This window comes from Eumetopias jubatus, unplaced genomic scaffold (assembly GCF_037043125.1).
Source record: "Eumetopias jubatus isolate StellerSeaLion01/CBP00866 unplaced genomic scaffold, mEumJub1_p1.0 scaffold_8, whole genome shotgun sequence".
Taxonomy (NCBI): domain Eukaryota; kingdom Metazoa; phylum Chordata; class Mammalia; order Carnivora; family Otariidae; genus Eumetopias; species Eumetopias jubatus.
Window position 1 is genome coordinate 39,758,637 of NW_028274814.1, and position 13,183 is coordinate 39,771,819.

The window sequence follows — 13,183 nt, forward strand, 5'->3', positions numbered from 1 at the left end:
AAAATAATGTAACATGGGTTGTCAACCATATTTCAATTACAAAAAAAAAAAGCTGGGGGGCACCTGGATGGTTCAGTAGGTTAAGCATCTGCCTTCAGCTCAGATCATGATCTCACAGTCCTGGGATCGAGCCCGTATCAGCCTCCCTGCTCAGCAGGAAGTCTGCTTCTCCCTCCCCCGGCTCTTGCGCGTGCTCTCTCTCTCTCTCTCAAATAAATAAAATCTTTAAAAAATAATAAAAATAAATTAAAAATAAATTTTTAAAAAGCTGGCTAAGCACATGCATTCATTACCTCTTCTTCCTGAGACCCCAATTAAAATGCTAATAAAGGAATTTTAAAAATGATACAAAACCCATATGTAATAGAAAATGGGAAGGAGACCACCAAAACATATATATTTTTTTAATTTACACACAAAGTGAGTGCAGCCTGACTAAACAAAATGAAAGAAACCATAATGTGGAGTAGGTGCAGAAGGAGGCTGCAGCCAATAGGAAGGTGAAATAAAGATCTCCATATAGAACAGAAGAACCCTTCCTTATCTCGGATACAGTCAGTAGGCATTTATCCCAGGCTAAAAATCAAGAGTTCTCATAATCTCTGGGGAGGAGTTGGGCAGCTATTTGAGCACTTATTTTTTTTTTAAAGATTTTATTTATTTATTTGACAGAGAGGGAACACAAGCAAGGGGAACTGCAGGCAGAGGGAGAAGCTGGCTCCCCGCAGAGCAGGGAGCCCGATGCGGGACTCCATCCCAGGACCCTGGGATCATGACGTGAGCCAAAGGCAGATGCTTGACCAACTGAGCCACCCAGGCGCCCCCATTTGAGCATTTAATGACTAAGAGTGAAGCAGTCTTCATTCTGGCACAATAGCTGGTTTTCTACCCACTCACCCTTCCTTGAGTGAAGTGCAAGTTGGCAAGACCCTCCCAAGTTCACAAGATTCCTAATCAGCATTCCAATTACTTCATCTTAAACATGAACAGACAACCAAGGATTAGATTAATAGATTTTTAAAAGAAGTCTCCAATTTAGGGGGAGGGGAGAAAGATAAACAAAATGTGACCATAGAGGAAATAAAGAAACTTCAGAGAACTTAAAAAATAAGAGTTAGTATGCTCATGGACTTTTAGTACACCTATGAAATAAGAATAATATACTCAGTATACTCAGATGAAGTAACAATCCAAGAATAAAAAGTAAGTCTTGAAATTATAAGAAATTGCCAAAATTAGGGGCACCTGGGTGGTTCAGTCGGTTAAGCGTCTGCCTGTGGCTCAGGTCAAGATCCCAGGGTCCTGGGATGGAGCCCCGCATTGGGCTCCCTGCTCAGAGGGGAGTCTGTTTCTCCCTTTGTCTCTCCCCACCTCCAGGTTGTGCACACTCTTTCTCTCTCAAAGAAATAAATAAAATCTTTAAAAAAAATTGCCAAAATTATAAATTCACTAGAAGTGTTAAAAGATAAAGTGAATGAAATTTACAAATAGAAGAAATATGGGGCACCTAGCTAGCTCAGTGAGAAGAGCACATGACTCTTGATCTCCCAGTCATAAGTTTGAGCCCCATGTTGGGTGTAGAGATTACATAAATAAATAAATAAACTTTAAAAAAAGAAGACATACTCAGAGGTGGAAATTGCGAGAGAAAATATAAGAGAAAGAATAAATCCAAGAGAACTAATATTACAAGAGAAAGAGAAAAAAAGGTAAAGAATGGAAAATTACTCAAAAATAATGGAAGAAAATTTCCCAGAGCTTGAAGTGTCTACTAGCACAGAGAAAAACGTAGAAAAAACAACCTTGTAAAATGTTAGAACTGCAAAAACAGAGATCTTAAATTTCCCAAAGAAAAGAAAATAAGTGACCCAAGAATCAAGCTGACATTGGAATTTTTACCAGCAACTCTAAATATAACAAGATAACAAAGAATTCCAAGTTTCTGAGGGAAATATTTCTTGAACCTCAAAACCTAAGAAAAAAATTACTTTTCAGAAAAGTTCCACTCCTAGCTGAAATATCATTAAGTAAAAGATCAGAACGGGGGCACCTGGGTGGCTCAGTTGGTTACGCGATTGCTTTCAGCTCAGGTCATGATCCTGGAGTTCTGAGATCAAGTCCCACAATGGGCTTCCGGCTCAGCGGGGATCCTGCTTCCCCCTCTGACCCTCTCCCCTCTCATACTGTTTCTCACTCTCTTTCGCTCTCTCTCAAATAAATAAATAAATAAAACCTTAAAAAAGGCAGAATTAAAACATTTTTAGATCTGCAGGGATTCAAAAAGGATTTTAGATCAAGCAGGGGGAGTGGGAGAGGGAGAAGCAGGCTTCACATGGAGCAGGGAGCCCGATGCGGGGCTCAATACCAGGACCCGGGGATCATGACCTGAGCCAAAGGCAGATGCTTAACCGACTGAGCCACCCAGGCGCCCCTCCCACATACGCTTTATTTTTTTTTAAGATTTTATTTATTTATTTGACAGAGAGGGACAGAGAGAGAGAGCACAAGAAGGGGGAGCAGCAGAGGGAGAGGGAGAAGCAGCCTCCCCACTGAGCAAGAGCCTGGTGGCCGATGGGGGGTGGGGCGCTCAATCCCAGTACCCTGAGATTATGATCTGAGCCAAAACCAGATGTTTGACTGAGCTACACAGGCACCCCTCAAATACCATTTTTTAAATAGAGTTACTTGAAGATTTGCTCAAGCAAAATGAGTTAAAAAATAGGGTAGTTGACAATATCAGATCTAATTCAGGAGAACAGGGAAGATCTAATTCAGGGAAGTCCCAAGAGCTCTAGGCTAGATTGGAATGGAAAGATAGGAGCTCCGGGAGAGAAATCTGAAAAAGAGAGAATTCAACTGAATAACTAATTACTATGATAGAAAGCTTAGAAAGTGCTCTTTTCTGGTGTTCAACTTTTAGACCCAACATATTAATAAATTATGAATAATCTTGCTATCATTAAAGCATAGTTTGTAAATGTAATACCATTGTTAACAATATAAAGGTAAAAATGCAGTGGACAGTTTAAGATGTGGAGCATAGGGAGGAAAGGTAGAAGTAAAGGTAAAAGTACTCAAGAGATTATGTTTAGGGCGCCTGGGTGGCTCAGTCGTTACGCGTCTGCCTTCGGCTCAGGTCATGATCCCGGGGTCCTGGGATGGAGCCCCGCATCGGGCTCCCTGCTCAGCAGGAAGCCTGCTTCTCCCTCTCCCACTCCCCCTGCTTGTGTTCCCTCTCTCGCTATCTCTCTCTCTCTGTCAAATAAATAAATAAAATCTTAAAAAAAAAAGTGTAGGAAAAGTAACTAATGGAAGAGCAAGTAATTGTTAGTCTATACTGAGAGGGTAGGAAGACACAAGATACAGAGTTTATAAGTTAGCTAAATCATCATCAGTCTAGGTAGTTCATCAAGAAATGGTAGCAGAAGACTTAATAGTATTATAATGGCAATACTCCCCTATTTTTCTGCAGATTCTATGCAATCCTATTAAAATCTCAGCTGCCTTTTTTTTTTTCAAAAATTGACAAGCTGCATCTCTCACATGGAAATGTAAGGGACGCAGGATAGCCAAAATAATCCTTAAAAAAAAAAAAAGGAAAACATTCATTCTTCCTGATTTCAAAACTGACTACAAAGCTACAGTGATCTAGACAGTGTAGTACTGGAAAGTAATAGACATATATATCACTGAAATGGACTTAAGTGTTCAGAAATAACCCATACATTTATGGACAATTTTCAACAAGAACATCAAGGTAATTGAATGGGAAAAGAATAGTCTTTCTAAAAAAGGGTGCTGTAGGGCGCCTGGGTGGCTCAGTTGGTTAAGCGACTGCCTTCGGCTCAGGTCATGATCCTGGAGTCCCGGGATCGAGTCCCACATCGGGCTCCCTGCTCAGCGGGGAGTCTGCTTCTCCCTCTGACGCTCTTCCCTCTCATGCTCTCTATCTCTCATTCTCTCTCTCTCAAATAAATAAAATCTTTAAAAAAATAAAAATAAAATAAATAAAAATAAAAATAAAAAAGGGTGCTGTAATGATTGTATATCCAAATGCAAAAGAATGAAACTGGACCCCTACCTCACATTTACAAAAATTAATTCAAAATGGACCATAGACCTAAATATAAATGTTAAATCTATAATACTCTTAGAGAAAACATAGGTATAAATCTGTATGACCTTGGATCAGGCAATAGTTTTTTAGCGATGAAACCAAACATACAAGTGACAAAAGAAAAAAAATAGGAAAATTGGACTTCACCAAAATGGAAAACTTTTATATTACTCAGCCTTAAAAAGAAGGAAATCCTGACACATGTTACAACATGAGTGAATCTTGGAGATATGATGCCAAGTGAAATAACCCAATCACAGAAGGGTTATTATATACAGAAGTACTGTATATTGTATGATTCCATCTATATGAGATACCTAGAGTAGTCAAATTCATAGAGTCAGAAAGTAAAAGGGTGGTTGCCAGGGGCTTGGGGAAGGGAGAATACGGAGTTAGTATTTAGGAATTAGAGTACTTCCCAAACCTCAGTTTGGGAAGATGAAGTTCTGGAGATGATGGTGGTGATGATTGCATATCAATATGAATGCACTTAATGTCATACAACTGTACATTTAAAAATGGTTAAAATGGTAACTTTTATGTTGTATATATTTTACCACAATAAAAAAAAATTATCTCTTGTGCTTCAAGTACACTCTTTTGGACTGAATTGTGTTCCAAGTTTCCTCACCCTTTCCCAAACCTTCAACATACTTGGAGAGAGGCCTTCAAAAAGGTAATTAAATTTAAATGAGGTTGTAAGAGTGAAACCCTAATCCAATAGGACTGGTGTCCTTGTAAGAAGAGGAAGAGACACTTGAGGAATATGCACAGAGAAAAGGCCGCGTGAGGACACAACACGAAGATGGTCATCTACAAGCTGGCCAAACCTGCTGACAACTTGATCTTGGATACCCAGCCTCCAGAACTGTGAGAAACAAATTTTTGTTGTTTAAGCCATGATATTTTGTTAATGTATCCCTACCAGACTAATACAGATTCTGATACTGAGAAGTGAGATGTTGCTGCAACAAATATCTAAAAAATGTAGCTTTATGATTAGAGGCTGCAAGAGTTTTGAGGCCCAGGTTAGAAAAAGCCTAGCATGCCTTGAAGAGAGACTGTTGGTACAAAAATGGATATCAAAGGTGATTCTGGTGAGCTCTGGGACAGAAATGAGCATGTTGCTGAAAACTGGAGGAAAGGTGACCCTTATCAAATGGCAAAGAAATTGGCCAAATTGTGTTCTCATATTTTGTGGAAAGTAGAATTTTTTTAAAAGATTTTATTTATTTGAGAGAGAGAGAGAGAACACGAGCAAAGTCAGGGACAGAGGGAGAGGGAGAAGCAGGCTCCCTGCTGAGCATGGAGCCTGATGCGGGGACTCAATCCCAGGATCCTGGATCGTGACCTGAGCTGAAGGCAGACACTTAACTGAGTGAGCCACCCAAGTGCCCCTGGAAAGTAGAATTTAAAAATAATAAAGTTGAATATTTCTAAGCAAAGTGCTGAAGGTACAGCCTGATTTCTTCTTACTGCTTATAGTAAAATGCAGGAGAAGACAGATAAATTGAAGGAATTATTAAGCAAAAAGGAATGAGGACTTGAAGATTTAGAAAATTCTTAGCCTACCTATGGTATTATGATTTATATTTGGTAACTCAGATGACCAAAATATATTTCTCAAATATATTTGGTCTTTGTCCACTGTTCCTGGCTCACAGCTTTCTCAAAACCCTTGGAATTTCCTGAGCAATAAAAGCAATGGGAACAACTTTTGTCAAGATATTTGGTGACATGGGTGAAATAGATGTAACAAGCCCCTTTTCACAACTGGGCTTATGTTAGTAAAGTGACTTTTTGAAGCACCTAAGGATGGGGGCTGGTTGCCAGGGGAACCAAAAAGGAATAGAGGTTTGGAACTTTTGGTCCCGATCCCACCCCCCAACTCTCGGGAAGGGAGAGGGGCAAGAGTTTAAATCAATTACCAATGGCCGGTGATTTAATCAATCTTGTCTATGTAATCAAGCCTCCATCAAAAACCCAAAAAGATGGGATTTGGAGAGCTTCTGGGATGGTGAACATGTGGAGGTATGGGTTAAGTGATGCACCTGGAGAGGGCATGGAAGCTCTGCATCCTTTCACCATACCTTACCCAATGCCTCTCTTCCATCTGGCTGTTCCTGAGTTATATCCTTTTATAATAAACCAGTAGGAAAGAAAGAACCACTAAGAAAGATGTGGCTCTGAGTTCTGTGAGCCACTCTAGGAAGTTAATCAATCCTAAGGAGGGGGTCATGGAACCTCTAATTTATAGCCAACTGGTCAGAAGTACAGGTAACAATCTGAACTTGCAGACAGCATCCTGAGTTGGAGGGGATCACTAGAACCTTCAGTTTGTAGCCAGTTGGCCAGGGACACAGGTAATAACATAGACTTGCATCTGGCATATGAAGGAGCAGGAAAGACAGTGGGGTGACAGCACTCCTGTGGGACTGAGCCCTTACCTGTGGGATCTGGTACTATTTCTGCGTAGATACTGTCAGAATTGAGTTGAATTATAAGATACCCATCTGGTGTCTGGAGAACTGCTTCTTGGTAATGTAGGGAAATCCACTACCCTCCCACATGTTGGAATTGGGGGCAGTACCCAATTACTGTCCATATTACAGAAAAAGAAAAGGTAAATTCTACAAAGCACATCAAAGGTGTGGCTGGAAAATCATTTGATAAAGAGATCATAGGTGCTGTAGGGTCCAAGGGCAGGCTGCCCCAAGATGGGCCACTTCAGCATGAACATTATTTTGAATTAAAAACAATTAAAACCCAGCAGATTCAGAAAAAGCTTTTTACATCCCCCCTCAACTGCCTCTGTACCAAGAAGAGAGCTATTAATAGAGATTCCCCTTTACCTAAGAAACTTATCTACATAATAAGATAACCTTGGTTTCTAAACATCTTTCATCTTCCTGCTAATGGTCTTTCTCCCCTTTGTATCCTCAGATACCCTCTCTTTAGCTCATACAAGCATCACGTTGCCTGACTGTCTTTGGAATTTCCATGTCTGTGTGGATTCCCTGTATATATGCTATTAAATTTGATTTTCTCTTGTTACTCTGCCCCCATCAATTTGATTCCTAGTCCAGCTAGAAGGGCCTTGAAGGTAGAGAAAATTCTTCCCCCTGGCAGTGTGACTCATGGATTTAATCAGCCATCTCAGAAGTATCCAAGAATAGAGATGGGATTATACCAGCAGAAACACTGCCAGCTTGCAAGAATAGGGAGAGAGTCACCAAAATAAAGGAGTCCTGTTGGACTTCTGGGATTCTACAGGATAAAAAAGTAGAGCTATCTGGCTGCCAGTCCTCATTATCCTTCAAGAAAAGGGAGGAATAGCCCAAAAACTATTCAGAGATGAGCAGAACTGTCACTCCTATCATGAGCCCAGAGGTTACAGGTCTGGGAAGGGTGGGGCAAGGCTGTATCCTCAGTTTTAGTGGGTCAAGCTGCTACCAACCAGTCCCTCAGGAACAAAGCTACTGCCCAGAACCAAGAGGATGATGCTGCCACCCCCGTAGCCCCAGAGGGCAAAGTATTGAGCCAGAAAATCTAATGGAATTTGCTTTGCTAAGTTTTGGACTTCCTTTGGATCCACCCCCCCCCTTTTTCTTTCTGATTTCCCTCTTTTAAAATGGGAATGTCTATCCATGCCTGTCTCACCATGGTATCTTAGAAGCACAGAATTTCTCTGCTTCATAGGCTCACAGCTGGAAGAAGAATATACCTCAAGATCAATCATATTTCAAGTCTCGTCCATACCTGATTTAGATGATATTTAGTTGAGGCTTTGGACATAGAGTTGATTCTGGAACGGGTTAAGAATTTAGGATTGGGGTGAATGTATTTTGCACATGAGAAGGATATAAACTTTGGGTACCCAGAAGGCAGAGTATTTTGGACTGAACTGTGTTCTCCTAATATTTATATGTGGAAGCCTTAATTCACAATGCGGCTGTATTTGGCGACAGGGCCTTTTAAAAGGTGATAAAGGTTAAATGAGGTCATATCCAGTCTGTGGTATTTTGTTATGGCAGCCCTGGGAGACTAACTCAGACACTGTCAGGGAAGTGAAAAGACAGTGCATAGGATGGGAAAAAATTTTGTAAACCATATATTTGATATTATATTTAGAATATATAAATAACTCAAAATTCAACAATAAAAAGGACAACCCCATTTTAAAAAACGGGTACAAAATGTGAATAGATATTTCTCCAAACAAGATATACAAATAGCCAAAAAGAAAACTTCCTAAAATTGTGCACACCACCCCTGCTTATATCCCATGGCAAAATCTCACTACATGGTCATTCTTTGCTCAAGGGCAAAGTTTTTACTATGGATGGTCATGGACCCAACAAAATTAAGTTCTATTACTAAAATAAAGAGAAAATAGCTAATGAGTGACAACTATCAATTGCTGCCACACATCTCTACCTAGAAAGCAGCACAGAGATTCAAGGAGATGAAAATATGACAGGCTAAAGACATGAAGATAGAAAAGACAGTTTCCTAATTTAAATTTACTTAGAGTCCCAGAAGGAGAATCAAGAGAATGGAAATGAGCTTATAGCCATATAATGAGTGCTATTGTTCCATATTGATAAAAAACATAAATCCACACATCAGAAGTCACTAAGAAGACTAAGTAAAAAGAAATCCAACCTGGAAAATTCCAGTGAAACTGACAACATAAAAGAATTTTTTTTTTTTTTTTTTGGACGACATACCTTAAAATCAGTTGCATTAAATCCTAAAGACTGGGCACCTGGGTGGCTCAGTTGGTTAAGCAACTGCCTTTGGCTCAGGTCATGATCCTGGAGTCCCGGGATTGAGTCCCACATTGGGCTCCCTGCTCAGCAGGGAGTCTGCTTCTCCCTCTGACCCTCTTCCCTCTCGTGCTCTCTATCTCTCATTCTCTCTCTCTCAAATAAATAAAATCTTTAAAAAAATAAATAAATAAATCCTAAAGACTGCTATAACATAGTGCCACAAACTGGGTGGATTAATATAACAGAAATTTATTGTCTCATTGTTCTGGAGTCTAGAAGTCCAAAAGCCAGGTGTCAGCAGGGTCACGCTTCCTCTGAACTGGTAGGAGAAAATCCTTCCTTGCCTCTTCCTTGTTTCTGATGATTTGCTAGCAATCCTTGTCATTGCTTGGCTCACAACTGCAAAACCTCACTCTCCGCCTCCATCAGCATCTGTTATATCTTCATATACCTATGTCTCTGTGTCTCTTTTCTTCTCCTAAAAGGACACCAGTCATATTAGATCAATGGGCCACCCTTCTCCAATATGACCTTAACTAATTATATGTGCAATTACTCTATTTCAAAATAAGGTCACATTCTTTTTTTTTTTTAAAGATTTTATCTACTTATTTGAGAGAGAGATAGAATGAGAGAGAGCACGAGAGGGAAGAGGGTCAGAGGGAGAAGCAGACTGCCCGCTGAGCAGGGAGCCCGATGTGGGACTCGATCCCGGGACTCCAGGATCATGACCTGAGCCGAAGGCAGTTGTTTAACCAACTGAGCCACCCAGGCGCCCTCTTTTTTTTTTTTTTTTTTAGGTTTTATTTATTTATTTGACAGAGACAGAGCGAGAGAGGGAACACAAGCGGGGGGAGTGGGGAGAGGGAGAAGCAGGCTTCCCGCGGAGCAGGGAGCCCGATGTGGGGCTCGATCCCAGGATCTTGGGATCATGACCTGAGCTGAAGGCAGATGCTTAACGTCTGAGCCACACAGGTGCCTCATAAGGTCACATTCTTAGGTACTGGGGCTTAGGGTTTTAACATATCTTTTTGAGTGATACAATTCAACCCATAACATCGGGCCAGGAAAAAAAAAATCAGCTTACTTACAAAGGCACAGTAATTGGACTGACAGCAGACTTGTTAACACAAAAGGGAAGCCAGAAGACAGAATAATATCTTCAAGTACTTAGAGAAAATAACTGTCATCTTGGAATTATGTACCCAGTAACACTATTTTATAAGACCAAGGACAAAATAAAGACATTTCACATAAACAAAAGCACAGAGTTTATTACCAATTGATCTTTGCCAAAGGAAAATATAAATGACACTTCAGAAAAAAAAAATCCTAGAAAAATTTCTGAAAGACAGGAATATGGTAATCAAAGAAATTAGTGAACATGTGGAGATATCTAAATACACATACTTTATAACTTTCCAAAACTGATTGAAGAAGAGATAGTAAGCCTGAATATTTTTATAACAAAGAAATTTGATTGGTAGTAAAAACTCTCTCATTAAAAAAAAAAAGGTCCAGAAGTTTATACATATCAGTTCTACAAAATATTTAAGGAACAGATAATTTTAAACTTATTTTTAACTCTTCCAGAAAATTTATAAAAAATAGAGTTAGAAAATGCCCCAGTCCAACTCATTTACTGAAGTTAATAAAATATTAATACCAAAACCAGACAAGAACATTAAATTATAAAACAATACTCATGGAAGAAAGTTACAAAAATAATAAGTAGCAAACCAAGTACAACAATATATTTAAAAGATAGTGTGTTACAACCAGGTTGGGTTTACCCAGGCATACAAATGTAATTTAATACTAGAAAATCAATGTAATTTACCACATTAAGGTATTAAAGAAAAAAAGTATATCAATAGATACACAAAAAATATTTGATAAAATCCAAAATTCTAGCAAGCCAGGTCCTGTCCTAGCGATGCACCTCACTGCTAGGGGCAGAGGCACAGGAGGAGGCTTGGAGTGTGGTAGCTGTGGATGCCCTCCACTCTTCGCCCCACTGGCCTCAGCTCCATGCCCGGCCAGCCTGCTGTAATCACAGAGATTAGCAAGTGGCTGCCTGAACTATTTTCCAAAGGATAAACATTACAAGGCATTGAATACAGAAGCTCACCAAGAAAATCCTATTTTTTAAAAAAGGTTTTCTTATTTTTAAGTAATCTCTACACCCAGACTCACAATCCTGAGATCCAGAGTCGCATGCTCTCCCAAATGAGCCAGCCAGACACCCCAAGAAAATCAATCCCATTGGTCTGGGGGGACACAACTTCCAACAGCCACAGGGATGCTGCTCCTCAGGTACCACCTGAAAAGCTTTCTCAGAAGGTTTTGTGTAGATTCTGTGCAGTGATGGGGAAACTGCAAAGCAAACTCAGACATAGCATTTTTAAATACATCAGGCCCAGTAGAATTACAGAAGAGAGGATTTGAACTAAAGCTTGTCAGGAGTAGGGGCACCTGGGTGGCTCAGTCGTTGAGCGTCTGCCTTTGGCTCAGGTCGTGATCCCGGGGTCCTGGGATCGAGCCCCGCATCTTACCGGGCTCCCTGCTCAACGGGAAGCCTGCTTCTCCCTCTCCCACTCCCCCTGCTTGTGTTCCCTCTCTCGCTGTCTCTCTCTGTGTCAAAAAAATAAATTAAAAAATTTAGAAAAAAAAAAAAAGCTTGTCAGGAGTATAGCCCAGCCCCCGTGGACACCGTCTCTGTTGTTTCTGCTCTGAACTCAGACCTGTGTATCTCCACAGGAAAAGATAAGACAGGAAAACTGGAAATGTGGTGAAAGGTTCAGAGGACAGGAATGAGAAATCAGTAAGGTAGCCTGTATTCACAAATCAAGCCAGTTCTTCAGTGTCTGTCCTGGAAGGACGATCATCATGTGGCACTTGCATGGTCCCTCACAACCAAGGCCGGAGTCCCTTGGCCACGCCCTGGTGGTCACTGCATTGGCTGTGAGTCTGGACGTGTCACAGCTGTGCCCTGGCTCTCAGGACAACACTCTGCCTCGTGGGATGTTGGGACCCGTGTACAGAGAGAGCCTCTGTCTCTAGGAACCTGGTCACTTACCAGTTGCTGGGTCCCCCAAGAACCACATACACTACAGACATCTGAAGATAAAACCATCAGATTATGGGGCAGTCGGGGCTGCAGGTACCTCATACGTTTCCTGCAAAGCAGCATGTTCAGACTTACTGCAAGGTCAGTGAGGACAGACACAAGTCTGTCTCCTGCAGCAATGGCAGGGGAAGGCTGTGAAGCCACATAGTGCAACCTAAGGCAGACACGGAACAGAATATGAGAATATAAGGGGCATTTCCAGACTATTGCATCTTGTGTCTTTCTACCAAGCACACTGGCCTCAATGCCTATAATTGCTACTTTATCACATGACTACAAAATGACATTTTGGGGGACACCTGGGTGGCTCAGTCCTTAAGCATCTGCCTTTGGCTCAAGTCATGATCCCAGAGTACTGGGATCGAGCCCCGCATCGGGCTCTGTGATCTGAGGGAAGCCTGCTTCTCCCTCCCCCACTCCCCCTGCTTGTGTTCCTGCTCTCACTGTCTCTCTCTCTCTTCAAATAAATAAAATCTTTAAAAAACAAAAACAAAAACAAAAAAACAAAGTGACATTTTGGAACCAGTATACTGGAGCCTGCCCGTTCACCTTGTCCCTGGATAGATTAGGATCTTTGACTTCCCTGGCTGTTGGCGACACTGTCTCCTTACAGTATGCAAGTTTCAGCAGAAGAATTCACCTGCTCAGAGGGGACCACGTGGAGGTCTGGAACTATGGGAAGTGGCAGCTTTCTGAGACCAAGTCATTTCACTGGACAATATCAAACCATGGCCAGTCAAAAATGAAAACAAAAACAAAAACAAAACTTCTTAGCAAAACAATTATGGAGGAGAAATTTAATCTAATGGAAAGCTATTTTCAGGGTGCCTGAGCGGCTCAGTTAGTTAAACATCCAACTCATCAGGTTGTGAGTTCAAGCCCCACGCTGGGTTCCACTTAGAAAAAAAAACAACTGTTTTTAAAAATGCTTATAGTAAAAAATAATAATTAAAAGTAAATAAAAATGTTTATAGCAAACATTACCTTTAGTGGAAAACCATTAAAATCATTCTCTTTAAAATAAGGAATAAAACAAAGCCACTATTGTCTCTTCCATTCAACATCATATCATTGTCCTAACTAGCATACTAACACAAGAACAGAAATTTATAAGGATCAAAGAGGAAGAGACAAAAATATTATTAAATGATGATTGTCACCTTT

The 13,183-nt window shown here is 40.6% G+C and overlaps 1 pseudogene; it reads left to right on the forward strand.

Annotated features, from left to right (window-relative positions):
* Positions 1–11,191: 11,191 nt before the first annotated feature.
* On the forward strand, positions 11,192–12,715 carry LOC114222475 (WD repeat-containing protein 31-like; annotated as a pseudogene).
* Positions 12,716–13,183: the final 468 nt, after the last annotated feature.